We start from the raw sequence: 15,920 nt of genomic DNA, 5'->3' as shown, positions 1-15,920 counted from the left end.
GAAGAACGTTATGTCAGTGTTTTAGCCTGCAGATTTGACTTTTTAAGTGAATGTGAGTATTTCATTGCAAATTATGGCACGGTGAATTTCAAAACTACTGCAGTTATGTTCCTGCACTCACTCGTGCCCAGAAACGCATTTTCAGGCTGACAGAGTCTTAAAAACAACATTTCCATTTAACACAAGGAAAAATAACTAAATTAGTGAGGAATTTTTTGTTTCATCAATGTAATGTCATTTGCCTTGTTGAAAATAGATCTTTAAAGTAGTAAAGTCATTTCTGAGTAAAGCTGAAGGTCCAATATATAATTTAACAGCGTAATGCATTTGTACGCTTCTGTAAGGCGTTTCGTGCATTTATAGACGTGCAGAAATGTGGTTAAGATCACAGGGAAGTATTTCCTATGATAATACAGCACTGTGAGGTTTAAACTTGCTCCAATTGTTTTCCATAACTTTCTTGTGCCTAGAAATGCGTTTTCAGGCTGAAAGAAGCTTAAAGACAACATTTCCATTAAAAATTAGAAAAAATGAATAAACTGGTTAATAAATGGATTGTATCATCATGTTAGGCCAATTGCATTTTTCAAAAAAGATCTTTAAAGTAGTAAAGTCATTTTTGAGTAAATCTAAAGGGTCCTTATATTACTTAACTGTTTGATTCAGTTTAACGCCTCTGAAGAACGTTATGTCAGTGTTTTAGCCTACAGATTTGACTTTTTAAGTGAATGTGAGTATTTCATTGCAAATTATGGCACGGTGAATTTCAAAACTACTGCAGTTATGTTCCTGCACTTACTCGTGCCCAGAAACGCATTTTCAGGCTGACAGAGTCTTAAAAACAACATTTCCATTTAACACCAGGAAAAATAACTAAATTAGTGAGGAATTTTTTTGTTTCATCAATGTAATGTCATTTGCCTTGTTGAAAATAGATCTTTAAAGTAGTAAAGTCATTTCTGAGTAAAGCTGAAGGTCCTCTATATAACTTAACAGCGTAATGCATTTTTACGCTTCTCTAAGGCGTTTTGTGCATTTATAGACGTGCAGAAATGTGGTTAAGATCACAGGGAAGTATTTCCTATGATAATACAGCACTGTGAGGTTTAAACTTGCTCCAATTGTTGTCCATAACTTTCTTGTGCCTAGAAATGCGTTTTCAGGCTGAAAGAAGCTTAAAGACAACATTTCCATTAAAAATTAGAAAAAAAATGAATAAACTGGTTAATAAATGGATTGTATCATCATGTTAGGCCAATTGCATTTTTCAAAAAAGATCTTTAAAGTAGTAAAGTCATTTTTGAGTAAATCTAAAGGGTCCTTATATTACTTAACTGTTTGATTCAGTTTAACGCCTCTGAAGAACGTTATGTCAGTGTTTTAGCCTGCAGATTTGACTTTTTAAGTGAATGTGAGTATTTCATTGCAAATTATGGCACGGTGAATTTCAAAACTACTGCAGTTATGTTCCTGCACTCACTCGTGCCCAGAAACGCATTTTCAGGCTGACAGAGTCTTAAAAACAACATTTCCATTTAACACAAGGAAAAATAACTAAATTAGTGAGGAATTTTTTGTTTCATCAATGTAATGTCATTTGCCTTGTTGAAAATAGATCTTTAAAGTAGTAAAGTCATTTCTGAGTAAAGCTGAAGGTCCAATATATAATTTAACAGCGTAATGCATTTGTACGCTTATGTAAGGCGTTTCGTGCATTTATAGACGTGCAGAAATGTGGTTAAGATCACAGGGAAGTATTTCCTATGATAATACAGCACTGTGAGGTTTAAACTTGCTCCAATTGTTTTCCATAACTTTCTTGTGCCTAGAAATGCGTTTTCAGGCTGAAAGAAGCTTAAAGACAACATTTCCATTAAAAATTAGAAAAAATGAATAAACTGGTTAATAAATGGATTGTATCATCATGTTAGGCCAATTGCATTTTTCAAAAAAGATCTTTAAAGTAGTAAAGTCATTTTTGAGTAAATCTAAAGGGTCCTTATATTACTTAACTGTTTGATTCAGTTTAACGCCTCTGAAGAACGTTATGTCAGTGTTTTAGCCTACAGATTTGACTTTTTAAGTGAATGTGAGTATTTCATTGCAAATTATGGCACGGTGAATTTCAAAACTACTGCAGTTATGTTCCTGCACTTACTCGTGCCCAGAAACGCATTTTCAGGCTGACAGAGTCTTAAAAACAACATTTCCATTTAACACCAGGAAAAATAACTAAATTAGTGAGGAATTTTTTTGTTTCATCAATGTAATGTCATTTGCCTTGTTGAAAATAGATCTTTAAAGTAGTAAAGTCATTTCTGAGTAAAGCTGAAGGTCCTCTATATAACTTAACAGCGTAATGCATTTTTACGCTTCTCTAAGGCGTTTCGTGCATTTATAGACGTGCAGAAATGTGGTTAAGATCACAGGGAAGTATTTCCTATGATAATACAGCACTGTGAGGTTTAAACTTGCTCCAATTGTTTTCCATAACTTTCTTGTGCCTAGAAATGCGTTTTCAGGCTGAAAGAAGCTTAAAGACAACATTTCCATTAAAAATTAGAAAAAATGAATAAACTGGTTAATAAATGGATTGTATCATCATGTTAGGCCAATTGCATTTTTCAAAAAAGATCTTTAAAGTAGTAAAGTCATTTTTGAGTAAATCTAAAGGGTCCATATATTACTTAACTGTTTGATTCAGTTTAACGCCTCTGAAGAACGTTATGTCAGTGTTTTAGCCTACAGATTTGACTTTTTAAGTGAATGTGAGTATTTCATTGCAAATTATGGCACGGTGAATTTCAAAACTACTGCAGTTATGTTCCTGCACTTACTCGTGCCCAGAAACGCATTTTCAGGCTGACAGAGTCTTAAAAACAACATTTCCATTTAACACCAGGAAAAATAACTAAATTAGTGAGGAATTTTTTTGTTTCATCAATGTAATGTCATTTGCCTTGTTGAAAATAGATCTTTAAAGTAGTAAAGTCATTTCTGAGTAAAGCTGAAGGTCCTCTATATAACTTAACAGCGTAATGCATTTTTACGCTTCTCTAAGGCGTTTTGTGCATTTATAGACGTGCAGAAATGTGGTTAAGATCACAGGGAAGTATTTCCTATGATAATACAGCACTGTGAGGTTTAAACTTGCTCCAATTGTTGTCCATAACTTTCTTGTGCCTAGAAATGCGTTTTCAGGCTGAAAGAAGCTTAAAGACAACATTTCCATTAAAAATTAGAAAAAAAATGAATAAACTGGTTAATAAATGGATTGTATCATCATGTTAGGCCAATTGCATTTTTCAAAAAAGATCTTTAAAGTAGTAAAGTCATTTTTGAGTAAATCTAAAGGGTCCTTATATTACTTAACTGTTTGATTCAGTTTAACGCCTCTGAAGAACGTTATGTCAGTGTTTTAGCCTGCAGATTTGACTTTTTAAGTGAATGTGAGTATTTCATTGCAAATTATGGCACGGTGAATTTCAAAACTACTGCAGTTATGTTCCTGCACTCACTCGTGCCCAGAAACGCATTTTCAGGCTGACAGAGTCTTAAAAACAACATTTCCATTTAACACCAGGAAAAATAACTAAATTAGTGAGGAATTGTTTGTTTCATCAATGTAATGTCATTTGCCTTGTTGAAAATAGATCTTTAAAGTAGTAAAGTCATTTCTGAGTAAAGCTGAAGGTCCTCTATATAACTTAACAGCGTAATGCATTTTTACGCTTCTCTAAGGCGTTTCGTGCATTTATAGACGTGCAGAAATGTGGTTAAGATCACAGGGAAGTATTTCCTATGATAATACAGCACTGTGAGGTTTAAACTTGCTCCAATTGTTTTCCATAACTTTCTTGTGCCTAGAAATGCGTTTTCAGGCTGAAAGAAGCTTAAAGACAACATTTCCATTAAAAATTAGAAAAAATGAATAAACTGGTTAATAAATGGATTGTATCATCATGTTAGGCCAATTGCATTTTTCAAAAAAGATCTTTAAAGTAGTAAAGTCATTTTTGAGTAAATCTAAAGGGTCCATATATTACTTAACTGTTTGATTCAGTTTAACGCCTCTGAAGAACGTTATGTCAGTGTTTTAGCCTACAGATTTGACTTTTTAAGTGAATGTGAGTATTTCATTGCAAATTATGGCACGGTGAATTTCAAAACTACTGCAGTTATGTTCCTGCACTCACTCGTGCCCAGAAACGCATTTTCAGGCTGACAGAGTCTTAAAAACAACATTTCCATTTAACACAAGGAAAAATAACTAAATTAGTGAGGAATTTTTTGTTTCATCAATGTAATGTCATTTGCCTTGTTGAAAATAGATCTTTAAAGTAGTAAAGTCATTTCTGAGTAAAGCTGAAGGTCCAATATATAATTTAACAGCGTAATGCATTTTTACGCTTCTGTAAGGCGTTTCGTGCATTTATAGACGTGCAGAAATGTGGTTAAGATCACAGGGAAGTATTTCCTATGATAATACAGCACTGTGAGGTTTAAACTTGCTCCAATTGTTGTCCATAACTTTCTTGTGCCTAGAAATGCGTTTTCAGGCTGAAAGAAGCTTAAAGACAACATTTCCATTAAAAATTAGAAAAAAAATGAATAAACTGGTTAATAAATGGATTGTATCATCATGTTAGGCCAATTGCATTTTTCAAAAAAGATCTTTAAAGTAGTAAAGTCATTTTTGAGTAAATCTAAAGGGTCCATATATTACTTAACTGTTTGATTCAGTTTAACGCCTCTGAAGAACGTTATGTCAGTGTTTTAGCCTACAGATTTGACTTTTTAAGTGAATGTGAGTATTTCATTGCAAATTATGGCACGGTGAATTTCAAAACTACTGCAGTTATGTTCCTGCACTTACTCGTGCCCAGAAACGCATTTTCAGGCTGACAGAGTCTTAAAAACAACATTTCCATTTAACACCAGGAAAAATAACTAAATTAGTGAGGAATTTTTTTGTTTCATCAATGTAATGTCATTTGCCTTGTTGAAAATAGATCTTTAAAGTAGTAAAGTCATTTCTGAGTAAAGCTGAAGGTCCTCTATATAACTTAACAGCGTAATGCATTTTTACGCTTCTCTAAGGCGTTTTGTGCATTTATAGACGTGCAGAAATGTGGTTAAGATCACAGGGAAGTATTTCCTATGATAATACAGCACTGTGAGGTTTAAACTTGCTCCAATTGTTGTCCATAACTTTCTTGTGCCTAGAAATGCGTTTTCAGGCTGAAAGAAGCTTAAAGACAACATTTCCATTAAAAATTAGAAAAAAAATGAATAAACTGGTTAATAAATGGATTGTATCATCATGTTAGGCCAATTGCATTTTTCAAAAAAGATCTTTAAAGTAGTAAAGTCATTTTTGAGTAAATCTAAAGGGTCCTTATATTACTTAACTGTTTGATTCAGTTTAACGCCTCTGAAGAACGTTATGTCAGTGTTTTAGCCTGCAGATTTGACTTTTTAAGTGAATGTGAGTATTTCATTGCAAATTATGGCACGGTGAATTTCAAAACTACTGCAGTTATGTTCCTGCACTCACTCGTGCCCAGAAACGCATTTTCAGGCTGACAGAGTCTTAAAAACAACATTTCCATTTAACACAAGGAAAAATAACTAAATTAGTGAGGAATTTTTTGTTTCATCAATGTAATGTCATTTGCCTTGTTGAAAATAGATCTTTAAAGTAGTAAAGTCATTTCTGAGTAAAGCTGAAGGTCCAATATATAATTTAACAGCGTAATGCATTTTTACGCTTCTGTAAGGCGTTTCGTGCATTTATAGACGTGCAGAAATGTGGTTAAGATCACAGGGAAGTATTTCCTATGATAATACAGCACTGTGAGGTTTAAACTTGCTCCAATTGTTTTCCATAACTTTCTTGTGCCTAGAAATGCGTTTTCAGGCTGAAAGAAGCTTAAAGACAACATTTCCATTAAAAATTAGAAAAAATGAATAAACTGGTTAATAAATGGATTGTATCATCATGTTAGGCCAATTGCATTTTTCAAAAAAGATCTTTAAAGTAGTAAAGTCATTTTTGAGTAAATCTAAAGGGTCCATATATTACTTAACTGTTTGATTCAGTTTAACGCCTCTGAAGAACGTTATGTCAGTGTTTTAGCCTACAGATTTGACTTTTTAAGTGAATGTGAGTATTTCATTGCAAATTATGGCACGGTGAATTTCAAAACTACTGCAGTTATGTTCCTGCACTTACTCGTGCCCAGAAACGCATTTTCAGGCTGACAGAGTCTTAAAAACAACATTTCCATTTAACACCAGGAAAAATAACTAAATTAGTGAGGAATTTTTTTGTTTCATCAATGTAATGTCATTTGCCTTGTTGAAAATAGATCTTTAAAGTAGTAAAGTCATTTCTGAGTAAAGCTGAAGGTCCTCTATATAACTTAACAGCGTAATGCATTTTTACGCTTCTCTAAGGCGTTTTGTGCATTTATAGACGTGCAGAAATGTGGTTAAGATCACAGGGAAGTATTTCCTATGATAATACAGCACTGTGAGGTTTAAACTTGCTCCAATTGTTTTCCATAACTTTCTTGTGCCTAGAAATGCGTTTTCAGGCTGAAAGAAGCTTAAAGACAACATTTCCATTAAAAATTAGAAAAAAAATGAATAAACTGGTTAATAAATGGATTGTATCATCATGTTAGGCCAATTGCATTTTTCAAAAAAGATCTTTAAAGTAGTAAAGTCATTTTTGAGTAAATCTAAAGGGTCCTTATATTACTTAACTGTTTGATTCAGTTTAACGCCTCTGAAGAACGTTATGTCAGTGTTTTAGCCTGCAGATTTGACTTTTTAAGTGAATGTGAGTATTTCATTGCAAATTATGGCACGGTGAATTTCAAAACTACTGCAGTTATGTTCCTGCACTCACTCGTGCCCAGAAACGCATTTTCAGGCTGACAGAGTCTTAAAAACAACATTTCCATTTAACACAAGGAAAAATAACTAAATTAGTGAGGAATTTTTTGTTTCATCAATGTAATGTCATTTGCCTTGTTGAAAATAGATCTTTAAAGTAGTAAAGTCATTTCTGAGTAAAGCTGAAGGTCCAATATATAATTTAACAGCGTAATGCATTTGTACGCTTCTGTAAGGCGTTTCGTGCATTTATAGACGTGCAGAAATGTGGTTAAGATCACAGGGAAGTATTTCCTATGATAATACAGCACTGTGAGGTTTAAACTTGCTCCAATTGTTTTCCATAACTTTCTTGTGCCTAGAAATGCGTTTTCAGGCTGAAAGAAGCTTAAAGACAACATTTCCATTAAAAATTAGAAAAAATGAATAAACTGGTTAATAAATGGATTGTATCATCATGTTAGGCCAATTGCATTTTTCAAAAAAGATCTTTAAAGTAGTAAAGTCATTTTTGAGTAAATCTAAAGGGTCCTTATATTACTTAACTGTTTGATTCAGTTTAACGCCTCTGAAGAACGTTATGTCAGTGTTTTAGCCTACAGATTTGACTTTTTAAGTGAATGTGAGTATTTCATTGCAAATTATGGCACGGTGAATTTCAAAACTACTGCAGTTATGTTCCTGCACTTACTCGTGCCCAGAAACGCATTTTCAGGCTGACAGAGTCTTAAAAACAACATTTCCATTTAACACCAGGAAAAATAACTAAATTAGTGAGGAATTTTTTTGTTTCATCAATGTAATGTCATTTGCCTTGTTGAAAATAGATCTTTAAAGTAGTAAAGTCATTTCTGAGTAAAGCTGAAGGTCCTCTATATAACTTAACAGCGTAATGCATTTTTACGCTTCTCTAAGGCGTTTTGTGCATTTATAGACGTGCAGAAATGTGGTTAAGATCACAGGGAAGTATTTCCTATGATAATACAGCACTGTGAGGTTTAAACTTGCTCCAATTGTTGTCCATAACTTTCTTGTGCCTAGAAATGCGTTTTCAGGCTGAAAGAAGCTTAAAGACAACATTTCCATTAAAAATTAGAAAAAAAATGAATAAACTGGTTAATAAATGGATTGTATCATCATGTTAGGCCAATTGCATTTTTCAAAAAAGATCTTTAAAGTAGTAAAGTCATTTTTGAGTAAATCTAAAGGGTCCTTATATTACTTAACTGTTTGATTCAGTTTAACGCCTCTGAAGAACGTTATGTCAGTGTTTTAGCCTGCAGATTTGACTTTTTAAGTGAATGTGAGTATTTCATTGCAAATTATGGCACGGTGAATTTCAAAACTACTGCAGTTATGTTCCTGCACTCACTCGTGCCCAGAAACGCATTTTCAGGCTGACAGAGTCTTAAAAACAACATTTCCATTTAACACCAGGAAAAATAACTAAATTAGTGAGGAATTGTTTGTTTCATCAATGTAATGTCATTTGCCTTGTTGAAAATAGATCTTTAAAGTAGTAAAGTCATTTCTGAGTAAAGCTGAAGGTCCTCTATATAACTTAACAGCGTAATGCATTTTTACGCTTCTCTAAGGCGTTTCGTGCATTTATAGACGTGCAGAAATGTGGTTAAGATCACAGGGAAGTATTTCCTATGATAATACAGCACTGTGAGGTTTAAACTTGCTCCAATTGTTTTCCATAACTTTCTTGTGCCTAGAAATGCGTTTTCAGGCTGAAAGAAGCTTAAAGACAACATTTCCATTAAAAATTAGAAAAAATGAATAAACTGGTTAATAAATGGATTGTATCATCATGTTAGGCCAATTGCATTTTTCAAAAAAGATCTTTAAAGTAGTAAAGTCATTTTTGAGTAAATCTAAAGGGTCCATATATTACTTAACTGTTTGATTCAGTTTAACGCCTCTGAAGAACGTTATGTCAGTGTTTTAGCCTACAGATTTGACTTTTTAAGTGAATGTGAGTATTTCATTGCAAATTATGGCACGGTGAATTTCAAAACTACGTCAGTTATGTTCCTGCACTTACTCGTGCCCAGAAACGCATTTTCAGGCTGACAGAGTCTTAAAAACAACATTTCCATTTAACACCAGGAAAAATAACTAAATTAGTGAGGAATTTTTTTGTTTCATCAATGTAATGTCATTTGCCTTGTTGAAAATAGATCTTTAAAGTAGTAAAGTCATTTCTGAGTAAAGCTGAAGGTCCTCTATATAACTTAACAGCGTAATGCATTTTTACGCTTCTCTAAGGCGTTTTGTGCATTTATAGACGTGCAGAAATGTGGTTAAGATCACAGGGAAGTATTTCCTATGATAATACAGCACTGTGAGGTTTAAACTTGCTCCAATTGTTGTCCATAACTTTCTTGTGCCTAGAAATGCGTTTTCAGGCTGAAAGAAGCTTAAAGACAACATTTCCATTAAAAATTAGAAAAAAAATGAATAAACTGGTTAATAAATGGATTGTATCATCATGTTAGGCCAATTGCATTTTTCAAAAAAGATCTTTAAAGTAGTAAAGTCATTTTTGAGTAAATCTAAAGGGTCCTTATATTACTTAACTGTTTGATTCAGTTTAACGCCTCTGAAGAACGTTATGTCAGTGTTTTAGCCTGCAGATTTGACTTTTTAAGTGAATGTGAGTATTTCATTGCAAATTATGGCACGGTGAATTTCAAAACTACTGCAGTTATGTTCCTGCACTCACTCGTGCCCAGAAACGCATTTTCAGGCTGACAGAGTCTTAAAAACAACATTTCCATTTAACACCAGGAAAAATAACTAAATTAGTGAGGAATTGTTTGTTTCATCAATGTAATGTCATTTGCCTTGTTGAAAATAGATCTTTAAAGTAGTAAAGTCATTTCTGAGTAAAGCTGAAGGTCCTCTATATAACTTAACAGCGTAATGCATTTTTACGCTTCTCTAAGGCGTTTCGTGCATTTATAGACGTGCAGAAATGTGGTTAAGATCACAGGGAAGTATTTCCTATGATAATACAGCACTGTGAGGTTTAAACTTGCTCCAATTGTTTTCCATAACTTTCTTGTGCCTAGAAATGCGTTTTCAGGCTGAAAGAAGCTTAAAGACAACATTTCCATTAAAAATTAGAAAAAATGAATAAACTGGTTAATAAATGGATTGTATCATCATGTTAGGCCAATTGCATTTTTCAAAAAAGATCTTTAAAGTAGTAAAGTCATTTTTGAGTAAATCTAAAGGGTCCATATATTACTTAACTGTTTGATTCAGTTTAACGCCTCTGAAGAACGTTATGTCAGTGTTTTAGCCTACAGATTTGACTTTTTAAGTGAATGTGAGTATTTCATTGCAAATTATGGCACGGTGAATTTCAAAACTACTGCAGTTATGTTCCTGCACTCACTCGTGCCCAGAAACGCATTTTCAGGCTGACAGAGTCTTAAAAACAACATTTCCATTTAACACAAGGAAAAATAACTAAATTAGTGAGGAATTTTTTGTTTCATCAATGTAATGTCATTTGCCTTGTTGAAAATAGATCTTTAAAGTAGTAAAGTCATTTCTGAGTAAAGCTGAAGGTCCAATATATAATTTAACAGCGTAATGCATTTTTACGCTTCTGTAAGGCGTTTCGTGCATTTATAGACGTGCAGAAATGTGGTTAAGATCACAGGGAAGTATTTCCTATGATAATACAGCACTGTGAGGTTTAAACTTGCTCCAATTGTTTTCCATAACTTTCTTGTGCCTAGAAATGCGTTTTCAGGCTGAAAGAAGCTTAAAGACAACATTTCCATTAAAAATTAGAAAAAATGAATAAACTGGTTAATAAATGGATTGTATCATCATGTTAGGCCAATTGCATTTTTCAAAAAAGATCTTTAAAGTAGTAAAGTCATTTTTGAGTAAATCTAAAGGGTCCTTATATTACTTAACTGTTTGATTCAGTTTAACGCCTCTGAAGAACGTTATGTCAGTGTTTTAGCCTGCAGATTTGACTTTTTAAGTGAATGTGAGTATTTCATTGCAAATTATGGCACGGTGAATTTCAAAACTACTGCAGTTATGTTCCTGCACTCACTCGTGCCCAGAAACGCATTTTCAGGCTGACAGAGTCTTAAAAACAACATTTCCATTTAACACCAGGAAAAATAACTAAATTAGTGAGGAATTGTTTGTTTCATCAATGTAATGTCATTTGCCTTGTTGAAAATAGATCTTTAAAGTAGTAAAGTCATTTCTGAGTAAAGCTGAAGGTCCTCTATATAACTTAACAGCGTAATGCATTTTTACGCTTCTCTAAGGCGTTTCGTGCATTTATAGACGTGCAGAAATGTGGTTAAGATCACAGGGAAGTATTTCCTATGATAATACAGCACTGTGAGGTTTAAACTTGCTCCAATTGTTTTCCATAACTTTCTTGTGCCTAGAAATGCGTTTTCAGGCTGAAAGAAGCTTAAAGACAACATTTCCATTAAAAATTAGAAAAAATGAATAAACTGGTTAATAAATGGATTGTATCATCATGTTAGGCCAATTGCATTTTTCAAAAAAGATCTTTAAAGTAGTAAAGTCATTTTTGAGTAAATCTAAAGGGTCCATATATTACTTAACTGTTTGATTCAGTTTAACGCCTCTGAAGAACGTTATGTCAGTGTTTTAGCCTACAGATTTGACTTTTTAAGTGAATGTGAGTATTTCATTGCAAATTATGGCACGGTGAATTTCAAAACTACTGCAGTTATGTTCCTGCACTCACTCGTGCCCAGAAACGCATTTTCAGGCTGACAGAGTCTTAAAAACAACATTTCCATTTAACACAAGGAAAAATAACTAAATTAGTGAGGAATTTTTTGTTTCATCAATGTAATGTCATTTGCCTTGTTGAAAATAGATCTTTAAAGTAGTAAAGTCATTTCTGAGTAAAGCTGAAGGTCCAATATATAATTTAACAGCGTAATGCATTTTTACGCTTCTGTAAGGCGTTTCGTGCATTTATAGACGTGCAGAAATGTGGTTAAGATCACAGGGAAGTATTTCCTATGATAATACAGCACTGTGAGGTTTAAACTTGCTCCAATTGTTTTCCATAACTTTCTTGTGCCTAGAAATGCGTTTTCAGGCTGAAAGAAGCTTAAAGACAACATTTCCATTAAAAATTAGAAAAAATGAATAAACTGGTTAATAAATGGATTGTATCATCATGTTAGGCCAATTGCATTTTTCAAAAAAGATCTTTAAAGTAGTAAAGTCATTTTTGAGTAAATCTAAAGGGTCCATATATTACTTAACTGTTTGATTCAGTTTAACGCCTCTGAAGAACGTTATGTCAGTGTTTTAGCCTACAGATTTGACTTTTTAAGTGAATGTGAGTATTTCATTGCAAATTATGGCACGGTGAATTTCAAAACTACTGCAGTTATGTTCCTGCACTTACTCGTGCCCAGAAACGCATTTTCAGGCTGACAGAGTCTTAAAAACAACATTTCCATTTAACACCAGGAAAAATAACTAAATTAGTGAGGAATTTTTTTGTTTCATCAATGTAATGTCATTTGCCTTGTTGAAAATAGATCTTTAAAGTAGTAAAGTCATTTCTGAGTAAAGCTGAAGGTCCTCTATATAACTTAACAGCGTAATGCATTTTTACGCTTCTCTAAGGCGTTTTGTGCATTTATAGACGTGCAGAAATGTGGTTAAGATCACAGGGAAGTATTTCCTATGATAATACAGCACTGTGAGGTTTAAACTTGCTCCAATTGTTGTCCATAACTTTCTTGTGCCTAGAAATGCGTTTTCAGGCTGAAAGAAGCTTAAAGACAACATTTCCATTAAAAATTAGAAAAAAAATGAATAAACTGGTTAATAAATGGATTGTATCATCATGTTAGGCCAATTGCATTTTTCAAAAAAGATCTTTAAAGTAGTAAAGTCATTTTTGAGTAAATCTAAAGGGTCCTTATATTACTTAACTGTTTGATTCAGTTTAACGCCTCTGAAGAACGTTATGTCAGTGTTTTAGCCTGCAGATTTGACTTTTTAAGTGAATGTGAGTATTTCATTGCAAATTATGGCACGGTGAATTTCAAAACTACTGCAGTTATGTTCCTGCACTCACTCGTGCCCAGAAACGCATTTTCAGGCTGACAGAGTCTTAAAAACAACATTTCCATTTAACACAAGGAAAAATAACTAAATTAGTGAGGAATTTTTTGTTTCATCAATGTAATGTCATTTGCCTTGTTGAAAATAGATCTTTAAAGTAGTAAAGTCATTTCTGAGTAAAGCTGAAGGTCCAATATATAATTTAACAGCGTAATGCATTTTTACGCTTCTGTAAGGCGTTTCGTGCATTTATAGACGTGCAGAAATGTGGTTAAGATCACAGGGAAGTATTTCCTATGATAATACAGCACTGTGAGGTTTAAACTTGCTCCAATTGTTTTCCATAACTTTCTTGTGCCTAGAAATGCGTTTTCAGGCTGAAAGAAGCTTAAAGACAACATTTCCATTAAAAATTAGAAAAAATGAATAAACTGGTTAATAAATGGATTGTATCATCATGTTAGGCCAATTGCATTTTTCAAAAAAGATCTTTAAAGTAGTAAAGTCATTTTTGAGTAAATCTAAAGGGTCCATATATTACTTAACTGTTTGATTCAGTTTAACGCCTCTGAAGAACGTTATGTCAGTGTTTTAGCCTACAGATTTGACTTTTTAAGTGAATGTGAGTATTTCATTGCAAATTATGGCACGGTGAATTTCAAAACTACTGCAGTTATGTTCCTGCACTTACTCGTGCCCAGAAACGCATTTTCAGGCTGACAGAGTCTTAAAAACAACATTTCCATTTAACACCAGGAAAAATAACTAAATTAGTGAGGAATTTTTTTGTTTCATCAATGTAATGTCATTTGCCTTGTTGAAAATAGATCTTTAAAGTAGTAAAGTCATTTCTGAGTAAAGCTGAAGGTCCTCTATATAACTTAACAGCGTAATGCATTTTTACGCTTCTCTAAGGCGTTTTGTGCATTTATAGACGTGCAGAAATGTGGTTAAGATCACAGGGAAGTATTTCCTATGATAATACAGCACTGTGAGGTTTAAACTTGCTCCAATTGTTTTCCATAACTTTCTTGTGCCTAGAAATGCGTTTTCAGGCTGAAAGAAGCTTAAAGACAACATTTCCATTAAAAATTAGAAAAAAAATGAATAAACTGGTTAATAAATGGATTGTATCATCATGTTAGGCCAATTGCATTTTTCAAAAAAGATCTTTAAAGTAGTAAAGTCATTTTTGAGTAAATCTAAAGGGTCCTTATATTACTTAACTGTTTGATTCAGTTTAACGCCTCTGAAGAACGTTATGTCAGTGTTTTAGCCTGCAGATTTGACTTTTTAAGTGAATGTGAGTATTTCATTGCAAATTATGGCACGGTGAATTTCAAAACTACTGCAGTTATGTTCCTGCACTCACTCGTGCCCAGAAACGCATTTTCAGGCTGACAGAGTCTTAAAAACAACATTTCCATTTAACACAAGGAAAAATAACTAAATTAGTGAGGAATTTTTTGTTTCATCAATGTAATGTCATTTGCCTTGTTGAAAATAGATCTTTAAAGTAGTAAAGTCATTTCTGAGTAAAGCTGAAGGTCCAATATATAATTTAACAGCGTAATGCATTTGTACGCTTCTGTAAGGCGTTTCGTGCATTTATAGACGTGCAGAAATGTGGTTAAGATCACAGGGAAGTATTTCCTATGATAATACAGCACTGTGAGGTTTAAACTTGCTCCAATTGTTTTCCATAACTTTCTTGTGCCTAGAAATGCGTTTTCAGGCTGAAAGAAGCTTAAAGACAACATTTCCATTAAAAATTAGAAAAAATGAATAAACTGGTTAATAAATGGATTGTATCATCATGTTAGGCCAATTGCATTTTTCAAAAAAGATCTTTAAAGTAGTAAAGTCATTTTTGAGTAAATCTAAAGGGTCCTTATATTACTTAACTGTTTGATTCAGTTTAACGCCTCTGAAGAACGTTATGTCAGTGTTTTAGCCTACAGATTTGACTTTTTAAGTGAATGTGAGTATTTCATTGCAAATTATGGCACGGTGAATTTCAAAACTACTGCAGTTATGTTCCTGCACTTACTCGTGCCCAGAAACGCATTTTCAGGCTGACAGAGTCTTAAAAACAACATTTCCATTTAACACCAGGAAAAATAACTAAATTAGTGAGGAATTTTTTTGTTTCATCAATGTAATGTCATTTGCCTTGTTGAAAATAGATCTTTAAAGTAGTAAAGTCATTTCTGAGTAAAGCTGAAGGTCCTCTATATAACTTAACAGCGTAATGCATTTTTACGCTTCTCTAAGGCGTTTTGTGCATTTATAGACGTGCAGAAATGTGGTTAAGATCACAGGGAAGTATTTCCTATGATAATACAGCACTGTGAGGTTTAAACTTGCTCCAATTGTTGTCCATAACTTTCTTGTGCCTAGAAATGCGTTTTCAGGCTGAAAGAAGCTTAAAGACAACATTTCCATTAAAAATTAGAAAAAAAATGAATAAACTGGTTAATAAATGGATTGTATCATCATGTTAGGCCAATTGCATTTTTCAAAAAAGATCTTTAAAGTAGTAAAGTCATTTTTGAGTAAATCTAAAGGGTCCTTATATTACTTAACTGTTTGATTCAGTTTAACGCCTCTGAAGAACGTTATGTCAGTGTTTTAGCCTGCAGATTTGACTTTTTAAGTGAATGTGAGTATTTCATTGCAAATTATGGCACGGTGAATTTCAAAACTACTGCAGTTATGTTCCTGCACTCACTCGTGCCCAGAAACGCATTTTCAGGCTGACAGAGTCTTAAAAACAACATTTCCATTTAACACCAGGAAAAATAACTAAATTAGTGAGGAATTGTTTGTTTCATCAATGTAATGTCATTTGCCTTGTTGAAAATAGATCTTTAAAGTAGTAAAGTCATTTCTGAGTAAAGCTGAAG

The sequence above is a fragment of the Salminus brasiliensis genome, chromosome 4, assembly GCF_030463535.1.
Source record: "Salminus brasiliensis chromosome 4, fSalBra1.hap2, whole genome shotgun sequence".
Taxonomy (NCBI): Eukaryota; Metazoa; Chordata; class Actinopteri; order Characiformes; family Bryconidae; genus Salminus; species Salminus brasiliensis.
This window is presented reverse-complemented; position numbering follows the sequence as displayed.